This window comes from Procambarus clarkii, chromosome 48 (genome assembly GCF_040958095.1).
Source record: "Procambarus clarkii isolate CNS0578487 chromosome 48, FALCON_Pclarkii_2.0, whole genome shotgun sequence".
NCBI classification, from domain to species: domain Eukaryota; kingdom Metazoa; phylum Arthropoda; class Malacostraca; order Decapoda; family Cambaridae; genus Procambarus; species Procambarus clarkii.
In genome coordinates this window covers 997226-1014178 of record NC_091197.1, presented here as the reverse complement: position 1 = coordinate 1014178, position 16953 = coordinate 997226, and the positions used below count along the sequence as shown (strand labels likewise).

Sequence of the window (16953 nt, the reverse complement as noted above, 5' to 3'; positions counted from 1 at the left end):
TACCATGATGATGATGAGATAACCAAGGTGATGAGAGACGCTCAGACAGTCACGGGGGAATGATGCTGCCGCCGCTTGAGCCGAACCTATTTATGTGCCGGCACGGTACAGAAGCTGCAACCTGGCAACTCGTCCACCAATCACGACGGTTGGTTTTACGGCTCCGAAACCTGGATCCCATATCTTCTCTAAAATAGAAGCATTTGTTCATGTTCTTTGTAAAAGTATCATAAAGCAGGACAGATGAGACAAATATCATAAAAACTGAAGAGCAGATGAGCACACACATGTATGTATTACAAAAGAAAATCCACAAATTCATTAGAAATTGGCAGGGTAGGCTGAGGAAGTAGGTAGATGTAAAATGTCTGTAAATGGCGAAAGAACATAAACCCAAGACTGAATAAACGATGTTAAATATCCATGCCAAGGAGACAAAAATATGTTAGGATACAATTACCATTAAGACACCACAAGAAGGTCCGTATCCTGCCGTGATGACTAAAAAGAGTTGGTTATTAGCCACAATGTGTAGGCAGTCTCATGCCAACGGCCATACCACGTTGAGAACACCGCTTCTCGTCCGATCAGCGAAGTTAAGCAACGTTGGGTTTGGTTAGTACTTGGATGGGTGACCGCCTGGGAACACCAAATGCTGTTGGCAATAATGTTTTTTTGTTTTGTTTTGTTTTGTTTCGTTTGTTTTTGTTTGAATGGCTGGCTGGCTGGCTGGCTGGCTCCACGGGAAATTCACGGAGTTGTGTGGAATAAGGCCTGGTAAAATGAATTAATATGTATGTCATGTTTAAAACAAACTCGCTTAATATAGTGTGTGAGGCTTTATACAAAAACAAACAACCAAAACAAAACAAAATATATATATATATATATATATATATATATATATATATATATATATATATATATATATATATATATATTATATATATATATATATATATATATATATATAGCTTAATCCGGGTTTGAACTCGCAACTCCAAGAATACGCATCACTTATATACACTTTACCACTGGACCACTGCAGGACACTTGATGCTGAGGTATCAATTTAATGACGTAAATGCCATTTCCACAAATAAATGATAATTTAAAAGTATTTGTATGTACAAATCTTTTCTGTTTAAAAGGCTACAATATCAGTTACTGATATAATTTGTGTTAATGTTTCTATACCCACAGGAAGGCATGTTTTTGCTTATATGTAAGGGGGTACGGAGAAGGAATCCACAGACCATCATTCCCCTTCCCCCCCCCCCCCCCCCCCCCCCCCTCCCACCTACTACCACCACTACCACCACCACCACCACCACCACCACCACTACTCACCACCAATCACCACCACCACCAATCACCACCAATCACCACCACCACACCTAACCGAAAACCCCCTAACACATCAACCCTCCCCCCAATCAACAGGCGAAATAATAACCCTCAAATGCCTGCCTGCCTGCCAGCCAGCCAATACTAACGGTCTTCTCAGAAAGAAAATCTCTTTGTATCTGTATTACTTGATGAAATGTATGATTCTAATAATGAAAATAAATTGTTATGTCGGTTGTATGAGCATAATGACCAATATGCACATGATATGAATGAATTAAATAGTGTAGTTTTAAGTAATTAGGTTGTAGACACATTAAGCGGATATGATATTTGACGCGTCCAGAACTGGTGATTTTTGGTTTAGTTTTAAATGCACCACCACCACCACCATTGCTTCCCCAGAGCCTAATTAAGGACCGGTAAAAGGAGTCAATATGTATGTCATCTATAAAACCAAAGAATGAATAAAAACACACACACACACACCTACATAATAGTACTAGGAAGATTGTATGGCATAAAAAAAAAAAAAAGTACTCCCATTGGGTCGTTTGAACTCGCGACTTCCAAAACACCAGCCACACACCTTACCACCCAGCCACCATAGAGTTGGTATAATTGTGCAACTTTAGTTATAAAACTAAAGTTCTTATTGTCTCAAATCTTATTGTCTGTTCTATGAAAAGGCATGATGTAAATTATGTATTTTTTGAATGATTGAATTGTAGGCACATTAAGCGGATTCGATATTTGATATATCCAGAAAAGGTGATTTCTGTTCAGTTTTAAAATGCATCACCGTTAACGCTAAAGGACTGGTAAAACGACTCGATGTTTGTCATTTTTAAAATAAACACTAAAACTAGGCCCTTAACATATATAATGTTTGAATATAAATTGAATGCATATAAATACAAAGTGGGAGTGGCTGGCTGGCTGGCTGGCTGGCTGGCTGCCCGCCCGCCCGCCCGCCCGCCCGCCCGCCCGCCCGCCTGCTTGCCTTGCCTTGCCTTGCCTTGCCTTGCCTGTCCTGTCCTGTTATTGCCTTGCCTTGCCTTGCCTTGCCTTGCCCTGCCCTGCCTTGGCTGCAGCTGGCTGGCTGGCCGTAAATCAACTCTTAACAACACCACACCACACCACACCATCACTCATCACCCATCACCCACCACCGGCCCCAGTCTCCCAGCCTCTCTTATATACCCGAGCAGGCCCTTTAAATTATTTGAATTGTTGCACTTCGGCCAATGGCACGATCGCTGCTGCTCAAACATATTCTGGTTCACAAGTATTATAATATATTATATTATATTATATTATATATATATATATATATATATATATATATATATATATATATATATATATATATATATATATATATATATATATATATATATATATATATATATATATATATATATATATATATATTCATGAAACACATTAAAACCTTGATCATTTATTCATTCATTACGTCTAGTGAAGAATTGCTTTTGTTCATTTGTATGATTAAAAATTGATAGAATATGAATTCCTCGCTTAAAGTAAAATATAAAATATATATTGGATTTATATGATTGGTTAATATTCCAAGTGATGCTGAATATCCCCTATAATTTTGTTTTGTTTGTTTGTTATGTACACATTTCACATGAAATCAATATAAATGTTATTATTAATGTTTGAAAGTTGATTGTCTACTTGAATCTCTCTATTAAAGTGTGTGTGGCTCCGGATGGAGCCTGGTTATGGTATTTGTCGTGGTGGGTGGCAGAAGTGCTTACTTCTTCTCTGTCTTCTTTGGCAAAAGAACTGCCTGAATGTTTGGAAGAACACCTCCCTGTGCAATGGTTACGCCAGACAGAAGTTTGTTGAGTTCTTCGTCGTTGCGGATGGCCAACTGCAAGTGACGTGGGATGATACGGGTCTTCTTGTTGTCACGTGCGGCGTTACCGGCGAGCTCCAGAACTTCGGCAGCGAGGTATTCCATGACGGCTGCCAGGTAGACAGGAGCGCCAGCACCGACGCGTTCGGCGTAGTTGCCTTTACGCAGCAGACGGTGAATTCTGCCCACGGGGAACTGAAGTCCGGCCCTGCTGGAGCGAGACTTTGACTTGCCCTTCACTTTGCCTCCCTTGCCGCGTCCTGACATTGCTGCTGCTGTTGTGGGTTTGTGGTGTTTTATGCCGGATTCGGATTCGGATTGATGTCCATAGGGAATGGAAAGGATGGGGGAGGTAGAGGGATGGGGAGATGAAATTCAGGAAGAGGATGCGGGTGTAGAGAGAGAGGAGGTTTGAAAGTTCGGTGGCCTGTCCACCATGGGTTGACATTTTTGTATGTGTTGTTTGTTTGCGTATGTGTTATGTTGGGTTGTCAGTACATTGGCTGGGGGGGCTAGTGTTTGTGACCTTGTTGGTGTCCTAAAGCACTAGAGCCGATGGAGTTGGCTGAAGGAGGCTAATCTTAGAAACATCAGGGTAGTTACACTTCTGCCGCCACGACAAATGGTTTTTTGGTTTTATATTTTTTTGTAGGTGTTTTATTTATTTATATATTTTTTTTTTTTTTTTTTTTTTTTTTTTTTTTTTTTTTATTATTATTATTTTTTTTTTTTTTATTTATTTATTTATTTTTTTTTTTTTTTATTTTTATTTTTTTTATTTTATTATTTTTTTCTTTCTTTCTTTATTCTTCATTTGGTGTAGATTGGGTCCGGGATGGGCCACTCATCTGGATCGTCTGGCAGACCGCTTAGTATCTGAGGGCTTGGGAAGGCCTCATCATGGATATGTCTGATCACTTTTTGTTGGAGAGTGATTCTTCTGGTTCTGTGTGGTGGGTCATGGATCTCGTAGTCGCTGGTGGTGTTTTCTGCTACGAAGGGATCTTCTGGGTCTGGGACATACATGTTCTTCATACGGTACAGCTGTCTTCTGGCCAGGTAGCTGAGCCTAATGTTCATTGGCTTCATGTTGAGCGTCTCATGGATCAGGTCAGTTCTTACCCTGTCCCTCAGAGTCAGGCCCTCTGCAAAGCGAAGTGCTTTGTTTTGTACTCGTTGAATCTTCAACATGTTGGATTTGTTGGTGAGGTTCAGGGGAACGTAGGGGTATTCCAAGCTAGGCCTTATGATCATTCTGTACAGGTGGAGCTTGATGTGGGATGGGGCTTGGTTGAAACGGAAGAGCCTCTCCAGTGAGCCCCGGGCCATCGCTGTCTTCTGGGATACGTACTGGGAGGAGTTGAGTAGCCTGTTGAAGTTGTAACCGAGCACTGTGTTGGAGTTTGAGATGGCTATGGGTTCACCCCTGATTCTTATTCCCCCCTCATTTTCAATAGAGAAGGCCATACAGCCGACAGTGCTTAATTGGATCTTTTCTGGGTTAGTGGTGATCCTCCATTTCCTTTCCCAGTTAGCAGTCCTTGCTAGTTCTACGTTTGCCTTACGGGTTACAGTTGCATGCTTGGCCGCTTGGATGCTAGGGTTAGATGTTATTACGTGTGTTACGTCGTCCGCAAATTGTACGATAATGGTGTCCCTATACTCTGGTTGGGGTAGGTCATTTACAAAGATGTTGAAGAGAACCGGGCTCAAGCATGATCCTTGGGGGACTCCAGCTGTTGGGGTGAAGGCTGCGGCCTCTTTTGCCTTGAAGCTGGGGGTAACTTGCCTATTCTTAAGGAAATTTCTGATCAGCCTGAGGAGGGTCCAGTTTTGCGCTGGTAAGTCTGCTAATTTGTACACAAGACCATCGTGCCACAAGCTGTCGAAGGCCTTGTGTACGTCCCTCGTTGCAATCAAAGCTACCTGTTTTTGCTTTCGAATTGAGCTTACGGCGTCGTAGATGATGTTAATTGCGTGCTGGGTTGATCTATGTGCTCGAAAGCCAAACTGCTTTTCTGTGAAGAGGTTGTTGTACTCCATGTAGTAGTTAAGACGGTTTGACATGATTTTTTCAAAGCACTTGCCTATCGTGTCTAAGAGGGAGATTGGTCGGTAGTTGCCAGGTTGGTGGGGGTCTTTCTTGGGTTTGGGAATGAATATCATCTTGGCTGACTTGAATGCTACAGGAATGTGACCCGATGCCAGCATAGCGTTGAATAGGTTGAGTATGGATTGCATAAGATTGCCTGGTAGAAGTTTGATCTGCAGCGCTTTGATCCCTGATGGTCCAGGGGCCTTATCTCTGGTGCTTTTGATGACTCCTCTCATCTCTAGCATAGTTATGGGTCTTGTTAGAGGGTGGTCGTCTTCTAGGGTTGTCAGGTCAATCAGAGGGGTGCTGTTAAGGGAGGCGGCATTTTCTGTTGTCCATTGGTTGACACGTTCAAAGTGAGTGTTGTTGAAGGCTCTGCTGTTTGAAGCTGTGAGTGTCTTTTTCCAGACTGCGCCCATGAGGTCAGCCTGATCCTGTGGGTCTTCTAATTTTTCTTGCTGCTCCTCTTCATCTTCGTCAAGGAATGTGTGTACAAGGTGGGTGAGGCTGGGGTTAACTGATCCCAGGAGCTGTCTGATCTTGCGCCAGAAAGTAGCCGGCTCCCTTTTGTACTGGTTGGCCTGTCTCACCAGGGTTCCCCAAATGTGGCTCTTGTGGGTCAGCGTAAGGTCTATGGTTTCCCTTCTGAGTGTTTGTAGGGTCAACGCTGGTGGCTGGCCAGTTTGGTAGTGGCTTTGGCAGGCTCGCTGGTACTCATTCATTTTGCCTCTGATTTCTCGGGTCGGCTTATATTGGTGGTAAGTCCTTGTGGTGGATATTTCACAAGTGGCCTCGGTTGCAAGCTGGATCCGGTTGTGGATGGTGTTTACTGCTTGGTCGATTGTTTGGGTTGGGAGGTTCTCGAACTCAATGATGGGGTCGTCAGCAAGGAAGGTGTCATATTCACGGGCACGTATGGTTCCCAGTCTGGGCCTGGGTGGTGCCACATATCTGAAGGGGGCTGCTTGGAGGGATGTGACCACAGGGATGTGGTCCGACCCCACGTTCTTCCCTGGGGTTACTCTGCAGTGGAACAGGTCACAATCTCTGTTGGTCAGCACTATGTCAGGGGTGCCCCTCTGGTTGCCCGCAAAGAACGTCTTAAAGTGGGGGCCTTGGAAGGAGAGGTCCCGGTTTTGCATTAGATTGAAGAGCTGCCTGCCCTTGAGGTCTGGCCTGGCAGGTGCGTTGAATAAGGCCTGATGGTGGGCATTCAGGTCTCCTGCGATGATTGTGGGGAGATTCCTGTCGAGCAGCTTGTTCAGAGGGATGGAGGGGAGGTAGGCCAGTCTAGGTGGTAGATATGCGGTGCAGACGATGAGGGGGCCGTGTGAAGTGGTGAGTTCTATTGCAAGAAAGTTGTCGTCTTCTATGAGGATGGGGCGGTAGGAGAGCCCTCTTCTTATTAGTATTGCCACCCCGCTGTACCTACCCCTGTTGACTTCCCTGGTGGAATATCCCCAGATGGAGATGTGCTGGTCTTGTCTGGCCGCTGTTTCATTGAGTAGGACAACATCTGGGTTAAGTCTGGCTACCTCCAGAGTGAGTAGGTATCTGTTGTTGAAGTAATGTCTGATGTTCACCTGAAGGATTGTGATCCCCATTATTGACTATGAGACGGAAGTGTTTGTTTGGCTGTAGTGCCAATGTTGTTACATTCGGTTTGGTCGCTTCTGTTTGTGGAGGAGGGGGGTAAAGCTGTTGAGCCAGGTGTCTTGTTCCTGGTTCCGGTCGGGGATTGGTTGGGGTTGGGGTTTACCATACGTTGCTGTGCCATTGGGGGGTCTTCGGTGTCACTGCTGTTCATGATGTCGACATCCGTGGTGCTAGAGTCGCTCTCTGGTGAAGAGTTGTGGGGGTTGCTTGCCCTTGCTCCGTCCACAGGGGATGGGGTTCGGCTGTAAGAGTTGGTCCTAGGCCTCTTGGTACAGCGTTGTGTGGAATATATTGTTGTGGGGCTGCGATGTTTGAAGCGAAATTTCCTAGGGCGGATGGGGTTCCGTATGGCAAGGGAGTTTGTGATAGCTTTGAGGACGATCTGATGTGGGAGTGGTTCAGGAAGGGTGGACATAGGTGTTTCCCAGAATGTCGGGGTGGAGGGGCCGGGGTTGTTCAGGGAGTTTGGAGTCTCCTGGGCGTTGGTAGAGGCCTGGGGGCGAGAAGTACTAGGGTTGGGGTTGTTGGGTTGTGCTTGGGCCTGGCCGGCGGTTGTTGTGATGTTAGGAGTCAAGTAGGCAAGCGAGTCCTCGGACATATGGACAGGGGGTAGGCCATTGTCTTTCCTAAGTGAGTTCCAGAAACCTAGGAGCTTCACTGGGTTGTCTGGAAACTGTATTTGAGCAAATGTTAGAAGTTCGGCCCCTAAGCTGGGCTTGGGATCGGGGTTTGGTGCAAGAGAGTTAGGTGTTGGGGCCTGTTGTGTTTGATTCTGGGTTTGCTCTGGTATAACCGTGGGGTTATGGGGGTGTTGGGTGCTTTGGTGTCCCCCTTGGGCCCCCGACTGGGCCTGTTGTTGGTTAGGGATGCCCCAGGCATTTACTGGTGGAGGAGGGGCAGGGATGGTAATAGCTGCCTGTTGGCGGGCTGCTGTTTCCGTTTCATGCAATTGCTTGATTGCCTCTTGCCTGCGAGGACAAAGATGCGAGATTGCAATGTGTGGACCATTGCATAGAGCACATTTGGGTGTTGGGTTTGTGCATTCCCTGTAGCTGTGTTCCCCTGTGCACCTGCTGCACTTGGGGGTTCCATTGTTACATGCATTGGAATAGTGGTCATACTGAAAGCATTTGAAGCATTGCTTGAGCTTGTAAAACCTCTGTGGGTTGATTTTGTCAGGTTCAGCCATGATGCCAAATGCAGAAAGGCCTTGTGTGCAGACTTGCGTTGCTTGCTCCGGTGAAGCCAGAGTAAGTTTCAGTACTTGGTTGTTGCGTTGGGTTGTGAATCTGTGGGCCTGAAGTATTTTGACATCCCTGTTTTTCCTCTCTATTTCTGCAATTATTTCATCATTTGAGTGATCCATGATGATGTCATGGATCCTATGTACAAAGATGGTGCGTTGGGCTTGGAATTCGGCAGGGGGGTAGACAGTGATATTCTTCTCCCTTAGTTTGTTCATGGTGTCTGACGAAAGGAGGTCTGGGAGGTTTGCATTGGGCACCAACAAGATGGCTCCATTCGTTATTTTGTACACATTTTTGTAGGTAATCTGGGTGACCTCGTAGACCACCTCAAGTAGTTGGGCTGGGGTACGACCCCGGCCAGATTCGTCTGTGAATCTGACTTTGGTCGCCATAGCTTGGTGGGCCAGGCAGCCTAATCTAATCTATACTATGGTGGGTGCTGTGAAGTGTCCAGGTAGACTAAGTGGATGGTGGGTGTTAGTTAGGCCGAGGCCTCTAACTTCTAGTTGCTAGGCAACTAGAGCTACTAGACAAGGTGGTAATTGAACCTATCGATAGCCTAAGCCTGCTACAAGGCTGTTAGATGCCCGATCAAACCTCCGCAAGAATTTCAAGAACCCGGTTTTGGCTACCGCTCGGGAATGATCGTTTGGAATGGCGAAATACAAGAGGTAGAAACAGTTTAGAAAGACAGCCTTATTCACTCCTTAATTCTATGATTAGTAGTTTATGCATTGTGTATTGTGTGAGTGTGTGTGTGGTGTGTCTTGGTACAGGCAGGGAGAGAATGGGGAGGAGAGGGTGGGGAATGGGGGGGGGAGGGGGTGTGGGATGAAGGATGAGGATGGGTAGTTATTTTATTAGGACATCATACTGCTGTAAGCGTCAGTAGAGCTAGGTTGAGACACAGTACAGGTGCCCCGGCGTGTCTTGACGCCGAGAGAGCTTGTAGTCGACTGGCAGTGGGTGAGGCTGGCTGCTACGCGGCCGGCCGGCTGTGATTGGCTCGCTGGCGCACCAATCCTGAGTGAGGTGGGCGGAGCCAACGCTCAGATTCTCCTGTAGGTGGCGGGAGCTCCTGGGAGCACGTCTGCTCACGGCGGCTGCTGGCTGGCGAGTCTTTTTATCTTTTATCTTTTATCTTTTATGCCGGCCCGCAGATCGAGCTTCGTGTTATATACCCCGCTCAGGATCAAGGGAGTCCGCCACTGACCAATCAGCGCGCTCCGCCACGCGACCCGCTCTGAGCTGAGTCGCGAGCGGGATATAAAAGGAAAGCTCGACTCGCGCAAAAGTTCATTATTGTATCGCAACGCCAGCCAGCACGAGCATCATCATGCCACCCAAGGCATCTGGAAAGGCTGCCAAGAAGGCCGGAAAGGCCCAGAAGGCCATTGCCAAGGGCGATAAGAAAAAGAAGCGCAGGAGGAAGGAGAGCTACAGCATCTACATCTACAAAGTGCTGAAGCAGGTCCACCCCGACACTGGTATCTCTTCCAAAGCCATGTCGATCATGAACTCGTTCGTGAACGACATCTTCGAGCGCATCGCCGCCGAGGCTTCTCGCCTGGCCCACTACAACAAGCGTTCCACCATTACCAGTCGGGAGATCCAGACGGCTGTAAGGCTCCTGTTGCCCGGAGAACTGGCCAAGCACGCCGTCTCTGAGGGCACTAAGGCCGTCACCAAGTACACCTCCTCCAAGTAAACGGCTTACTTACTGCCCTGTGGTGGTGGCTTGGCCTCAAACCAACAAACTCGGCTCCATTGGAGCCACACTTTAATTTCTAAAGAGATTGTGAGTGTTAGACACCAACACTATTATAACAAAAACCTCTGTCACTGAAAGCAAATAGCTATAAAATGAGAATATTTATGAAACTGTCTGTGTGTGTTTCTCTCTCTCAGTCTCTGTCTGTCTGTCTGTCTGTCTGTCTGTCTGTCTGTCTGTCTGTCTGTCTCTGTCTCTGTCTCTGCATGTCTCTCTCTCTCTCTCTCTCTCTCTCTCTCTCTCTCTCTCTCTCTCTCTCTCTCTCTCTCTCTCTCTCTCTCTCTCTCTCTCTCTCTCTCTCTCTCTCTCTCAACACACATATAAACACTCGGTATCTTTTTTCTAGAGATTAGAGATTCATTGTTATGTTCCACATTAGGATTACTATGCAGGCCACCCTCTTAAGGTTTGAAAATGTCAAGAAAACGGTTAATTTAAAATGTCATCTCCTAACTTAACAGATTAAGCCAGAGGACCAAAAACAGAATAAAACAGGACAGGACAGTATGTCACTTATACAAGCTGCTTTTATTTCTAGTACAGTATGACAATTTTTTTTTTTTTTTTTTTGGAGGGGGGGGGGGGGGGGGAGGATCCTTGGCAGTGCATAAGAATGAAAAGCGACGGCATTTTGTTTGTAAGAGGACAGTGGTTTGTTGCTTGTGGCGGCTTTCTTGGGAGTTACCACGGCCTTCTTTGCTGCTGTAGATGGTTTCTTGGTTGTGGTGGCTTTCTTGGGAGTTAGAACGGCCCTCTTCTCTGCTACGGCCAGCTTGAATGATCCACTAGCTCCACTTCCCTTGGTCTGAACAAGAATGCCGTCAGCCACTGCTTTCTTGAGAAATCTTCGGATGTAAATGGCGATCTTGGCAGCCTCGACTTTGTTGTTGGCAACAACGTACTTCTTGATTGCTTGTAGAGACGAGCCCTTACGGTCTTTGAGTGCTGCGACCGCGGCTAGAACCATTTGACTAGTTTTCGGGTGAGCAACCTGGACGCGAGGTTTCCTGGTGGTGGCCACCACAGCAGCAGCAGCCGCAGCCTTCTTGGTAGGCTTTGCTTCTACCATGATGATGATGAGATAACCAAGGTGATGAGAGACGCTCAGACAGTCACGGGGGAATGATGCTGCCGCCGCTTGAGCCGAACCTATTTATGTGCCGGCACGGTACAGAAGCTGCAACCTGGCAACTCGTCCACCAATCACGACGGTTGGTTTTACGGCTCCGAAACCTGGATCCCATATCTTCTCTAAAATAGAAGCATTTGTTCATGTTCTTTGTAAAAGTATCATAAAGCAGGACAGATGAGACAAATATCATAAAAACTGAAGAGCAGATGAGCACACACATGTATGTATTACAAAAGAAAATCCACAAATTCATTAGAAATTGGCAGGGTAGGCTGAGGAAGTAGGTAGATGTAAAATGTCTGTAAATGGCGAAAGAACATAAACCCAAGACTGAATAAACGATGTTAAATATCCATGCCAAGGAGACAAAAATATGTTAGGATACAATTACCATTAAGACACCACAAGAAGGTCCGTATCCTGCCGTGATGACTAAAAAGAGTTGGTTATTAGCCACAATGTGTAGGCAGTCTCATGCCAACGGCCATACCACGTTGAGAACACCGCTTCTCGTCCGATCAGCGAAGTTAAGCAACGTTGGGTTTGGTTAGTACTTGGATGGGTGACCGCCTGGGAACACCAAATGCTGTTGGCAATAATGTTTTTTGTTTTGTTTTGTTTTGTTTCGTTTGTTTTTGTTTGAATGGCTGGCTGGCTGGCTGGCTGGCTCCACGGGAAATTCACGGAGTTGTGTGGAATAAGGCCTGGTAAAATGAATTAATATGTATGTCATGTTTAAAACAAACTCGCTTAATATAGTGTGTGAGGCTTTATACAAAAACAAACAACCAAAACAAAACAAAATATATATATATATATATATATATATATATATATATATATATATATATATATATATATATATATATATATATTATATATATATATATATATATATATATATATATAGCTTAATCCGGGTTTGAACTCGCAACTCCAAGAATACGCATCACTTATATACACTTTACCACTGGACCACTGCAGGACACTTGATGCTGAGGTATCAATTTAATGACGTAAATGCCATTTCCACAAATAAATGATAATTTAAAAGTATTTGTATGTACAAATCTTTTCTGTTTAAAAGGCTACAATATCAGTTACTGATATAATTTGTGTTAATGTTTCTATACCCACAGGAAGGCATGTTTTTGCTTATATGTAAGGGGGTACGGAGAAGGAATCCACAGACCATCATTCCCCTTCCCCCCCCCCCCCCCCCCCCTCCCACCTACTACCACCACTACCACCACCACCACCACCACCACCACCACTACTCACCACCAATCACCACCACCACCAATCACCACCAATCACCACCACCACACCTAACCGAAAACCCCCTAACACATCAACCCTCCCCCCAATCAACAGGCGAAATAATAACCCTCAAATGCCTGCCTGCCTGCCAGCCAGCCAATACTAACGGTCTTCTCAGAAAGAAAATCTCTTTGTATCTGTATTACTTGATGAAATGTATGATTCTAATAATGAAAATAAATTGTTATGTCGGTTGTATGAGCATAATGACCAATATGCACATGATATGAATGAATTAAATAGTGTAGTTTTAAGTAATTAGGTTGTAGACACATTAAGCGGATATGATATTTGACGCGTCCAGAACTGGTGATTTTTGGTTTAGTTTTAAATGCACCACCACCACCACCATTGCTTCCCCAGAGCCTAATTAAGGACCGGTAAAAGGAGTCAATATGTATGTCATCTATAAAACCAAAGAATGAATAAAAACACACACACACACACCTACATAATAGTACTAGGAAGATTGTATGGCATAAAAAAAAAAAAAAGTACTCCCATTGGGTCGTTTGAACTCGCGACTTCCAAAACACCAGCCACACACCTTACCACCCAGCCACCATAGAGTTGGTATAATTGTGCAACTTTAGTTATAAAACTAAAGTTCTTATTGTCTCAAATCTTATTGTCTGTTCTATGAAAAGGCATGATGTAAATTATGTATTTTTTGAATGATTGAATTGTAGGCACATTAAGCGGATTCGATATTTGATATATCCAGAAAAGGTGATTTCTGTTCAGTTTTAAAATGCATCACCGTTAACGCTAAAGGACTGGTAAAACGACTCGATGTTTGTCATTTTTAAAATAAACACTAAAACTAGGCCCTTAACATATATAATGTTTGAATATAAATTGAATGCATATAAATACAAAGTGGGAGTGGCTGGCTGGCTGGCTGGCTGGCTGGCTGCCCGCCCGCCCGCCCGCCCGCCCGCCCGCCCGCCTGCTTGCCTTGCCTTGCCTTGCCTTGCCTTGCCTGTCCTGTCCTGTTATTGCCTTGCCTTGCCTTGCCTTGCCTTGCCCTGCCCTGCCTTGGCTGCAGCTGGCTGGCTGGCCGTAAATCAACTCTTAACAACACCACACCACACCACACCATCACTCATCACCCATCACCCACCACCGGCCCCAGTCTCCCAGCCTCTCTTATATACCCGAGCAGGCCCTTTAAATTATTTGAATTGTTGCACTTCGGCCAATGGCACGATCGCTGCTGCTCAAACATATTCTGGTTCACAAGTATTATAATATATTATATTATATTATATTATATATATATATATATATATATATATATATATATATATATATATATATATATATATATATATATATATATATATATATATATATATATATATATATTCATGAAACACATTAAAACCTTGATCATTTATTCATTCATTACGTCTAGTGAAGAATTGCTTTTGTTCATTTGTATGATTAAAAATTGATAGAATATGAATTCCTCGCTTAAAGTAAAATATAAAATATATATTGGATTTATATGATTGGTTAATATTCCAAGTGATGCTGAATATCCCCTATAATTTTGTTTTGTTTGTTTGTTATGTACACATTTCACATGAAATCAATATAAATGTTATTATTAATGTTTGAAAGTTGATTGTCTACTTGAATCTCTCTATTAAAGTGTGTGTGGCTCCGGATGGAGCCTGGTTATGGTATTTGTCGTGGTGGGTGGCAGAAGTGCTTACTTCTTCTCTGTCTTCTTTGGCAAAAGAACTGCCTGAATGTTTGGAAGAACACCTCCCTGTGCAATGGTTACGCCAGACAGAAGTTTGTTGAGTTCTTCGTCGTTGCGGATGGCCAACTGCAAGTGACGTGGGATGATACGGGTCTTCTTGTTGTCACGTGCGGCGTTACCGGCGAGCTCCAGAACTTCGGCAGCGAGGTATTCCATGACGGCTGCCAGGTAGACAGGAGCGCCAGCACCGACGCGTTCGGCGTAGTTGCCTTTACGCAGCAGACGGTGAATTCTGCCCACGGGGAACTGAAGTCCGGCCCTGCTGGAGCGAGACTTTGACTTGCCCTTCACTTTGCCTCCCTTGCCGCGTCCTGACATTGCTGCTGCTGTTGTGGGTTTGTGGTGTTTTATGCCGGCCCGCAGATCGAGCTTCGTGTTATATACCCCGCTCAGGATCAAGGGAGTCCGCCACTGACCAATCAGCGCGCTCCGCCACGCGACCCGCTCTGAGCTGAGTCGCGAGCGGGATATAAAAGGAAAGCTCGACTCGCGCAAAAGTTCATTATTGTATCGCAACGCCAGCCAGCACGAGCATCATCATGCCACCCAAGGCATCTGGAAAGGCTGCCAAGAAGGCCGGAAAGGCCCAGAAGGCCATTGCCAAGGGCGATAAGAAAAAGAAGCGCAGGAGGAAGGAGAGCTACAGCATCTACATCTACAAAGTGCTGAAGCAGGTCCACCCCGACACTGGTATCTCTTCCAAAGCCATGTCGATCATGAACTCGTTCGTGAACGACATCTTCGAGCGCATCGCCGCCGAGGCTTCTCGCCTGGCCCACTACAACAAGCGTTCCACCATTACCAGTCGGGAGATCCAGACGGCTGTAAGGCTCCTGTTGCCCGGAGAACTGGCCAAGCACGCCGTCTCTGAGGGCACTAAGGCCGTCACCAAGTACACCTCCTCCAAGTAAACGGCTTACTTACTGCCCTGTGGTGGTGGCTTGGCCTCAAACCAACAAACTCGGCTCCATTGGAGCCACACTTTAATTTCTAAAGAGATTGTGAGTGTTAGACACCAACACTATTATAACAAAAACCTCTGTCACTGAAAGCAAATAGCTATAAAATGAGAATATTTATGAAACTGTCTGTGTGTGTTTCTCTCTCTCAGTCTCTGTCTGTCTGTCTGTCTGTCTGTCTGTCTGTCTGTCTGTCTGTCTGTCTGTCTGTCTCTGTCTCTGTCTCTGCATGTCTCTCTCTCTCTCTCTCTCTCTCTCTCTCTCTCTCTCTCTCTCTCTCTCTCTCTCTCTCTCTCTCTCTCTCTCTCTCTCTCTCTCTCTCTCTCTCTCTCAACACACATATAAACACTCGGTATCTTTTTTCTAGAGATTAGAGATTCATTGTTATGTTCCACATTAGGATTACTATGCAGGCCACCCTCTTAAGGTTTGAAAATGTCAAGAAAACGGTTAATTTAAAATGTCATCTCCTAACTTAACAGATTAAGCCAGAGGACCAAAAACAGAATAAAACAGGACAGGACAGTATGTCACTTATACAAGCTGCTTTTATTTCTAGTACAGTATGACAATTTTTTTTTTTTTTTTTTGGAGGGGGGGGGGGGGGGGGAGGATCCTTGGCAGTGCATAAGAATGAAAAGCGACGGCATTTTGTTTGTAAGAGGACAGGTTGTACTACAAATGACTTGATTTATTGATATCACGTGTACAGTGTATGTATGACACCTAAATTATTGTATTTATTTATTTATTATATGTATAGATGAAGGTTAATTCATATGACTGATGCTAGGAATGTCTGAAATCTCCTTAGAAGGATATTTTGGCCCTGAGAAGGGCCGAGTTTGGTGTATACTAGGGTGGTCGTTTTAGCTTATGCACGCTCTCCACGGATACGGCGAGCAAGCTGAATGTCCTTTGGCATGATGGTGACACGCTTGGCGTGGATGGCACAGAGGTTAGTGTCCTCGAAGAGACCGACCAGGTAAGCCTCGGATGCCTCCTGTAAAGCCATGACGGCAGACGACTGGAAGCGAAGATCGGTCTTGAAGTCCTGGGCAATCTCGCGCACCAGACGCTGGAAGGGAAGTTTCCTGATGAGCAACTCTGTGCTCTTCTGGTAACGACGGATCTCACGCAGGGCGACCGTTCCGGGCCTGTAACGGTGAGGCTTCTTCACGCCCCCTGTGGCAGGAGCAGACTTGCGTGCTGCCTTGGTGGCCAGCTGCTTACGAGGAGCCTTGCCTCCCGTGGACTTGCGAGCAGTCTGCTTGGTGCGAGCCATGGTGAACAACTGTGGTTTGTGATGGCCGGATTAACGGATTAAAAAGTCCATAGAGCTGGCAAGCAGGGATGGAAGAGGCACGGGTAGGATTAAGGAAAACATGAAGGAGGATTAGGAGGTTAGGAGGAGAGTGGGATGGACAGGGTAGTGGCCTAACCACTTTGGCTTGGGAAGTGATTATGAGGTGATATGAGTTGATATGTGTATTGATAGGGAGGCAAGGCTGTGCTCATAAATGATGGTGATGATGTTATGGTGATGTTTTTTTTTTTTTTTTTTTTTTTTTTTTTTTTTTTTTTTTTTTTTTTTTTTTTTTTTTTTTTTTTTTTTTTTTTTTTTTTTTTTTTTTTTTTTTTTAGATGATTGAATGATTGCTGGCTGCCAGTAGCAGCAAGCTGTAGCTGTTGCACAACAAGAGGAGAGAAGTTGCCATGCGAGGACAGAGTCTTGGTGCCGCATCCGTAGAGCAGTGCTGTGGTGAC

At 45.1% G+C, this 16953-nt stretch overlaps 2 non-coding genes across 2 annotated transcripts; both read left to right on the top strand.

Annotated features, from left to right (window-relative positions):
• Window positions 1-545: 545 nt before the first annotated feature.
• On the top strand, window positions 546-664 carry LOC138351222 (5S ribosomal RNA). Its single transcript, XR_011222373.1, has one exon. It is a non-coding gene; the product is annotated as a 5S ribosomal RNA (ribosomal RNA).
• Window positions 665-11612: 10948 nt separating this feature from the next.
• LOC138351221 (5S ribosomal RNA) lies at window positions 11613-11731 on the top strand. The gene has a single exon (XR_011222372.1). It is a non-coding gene; the product is annotated as a 5S ribosomal RNA (ribosomal RNA).
• Window positions 11732-16953: the final 5222 nt, after the last annotated feature.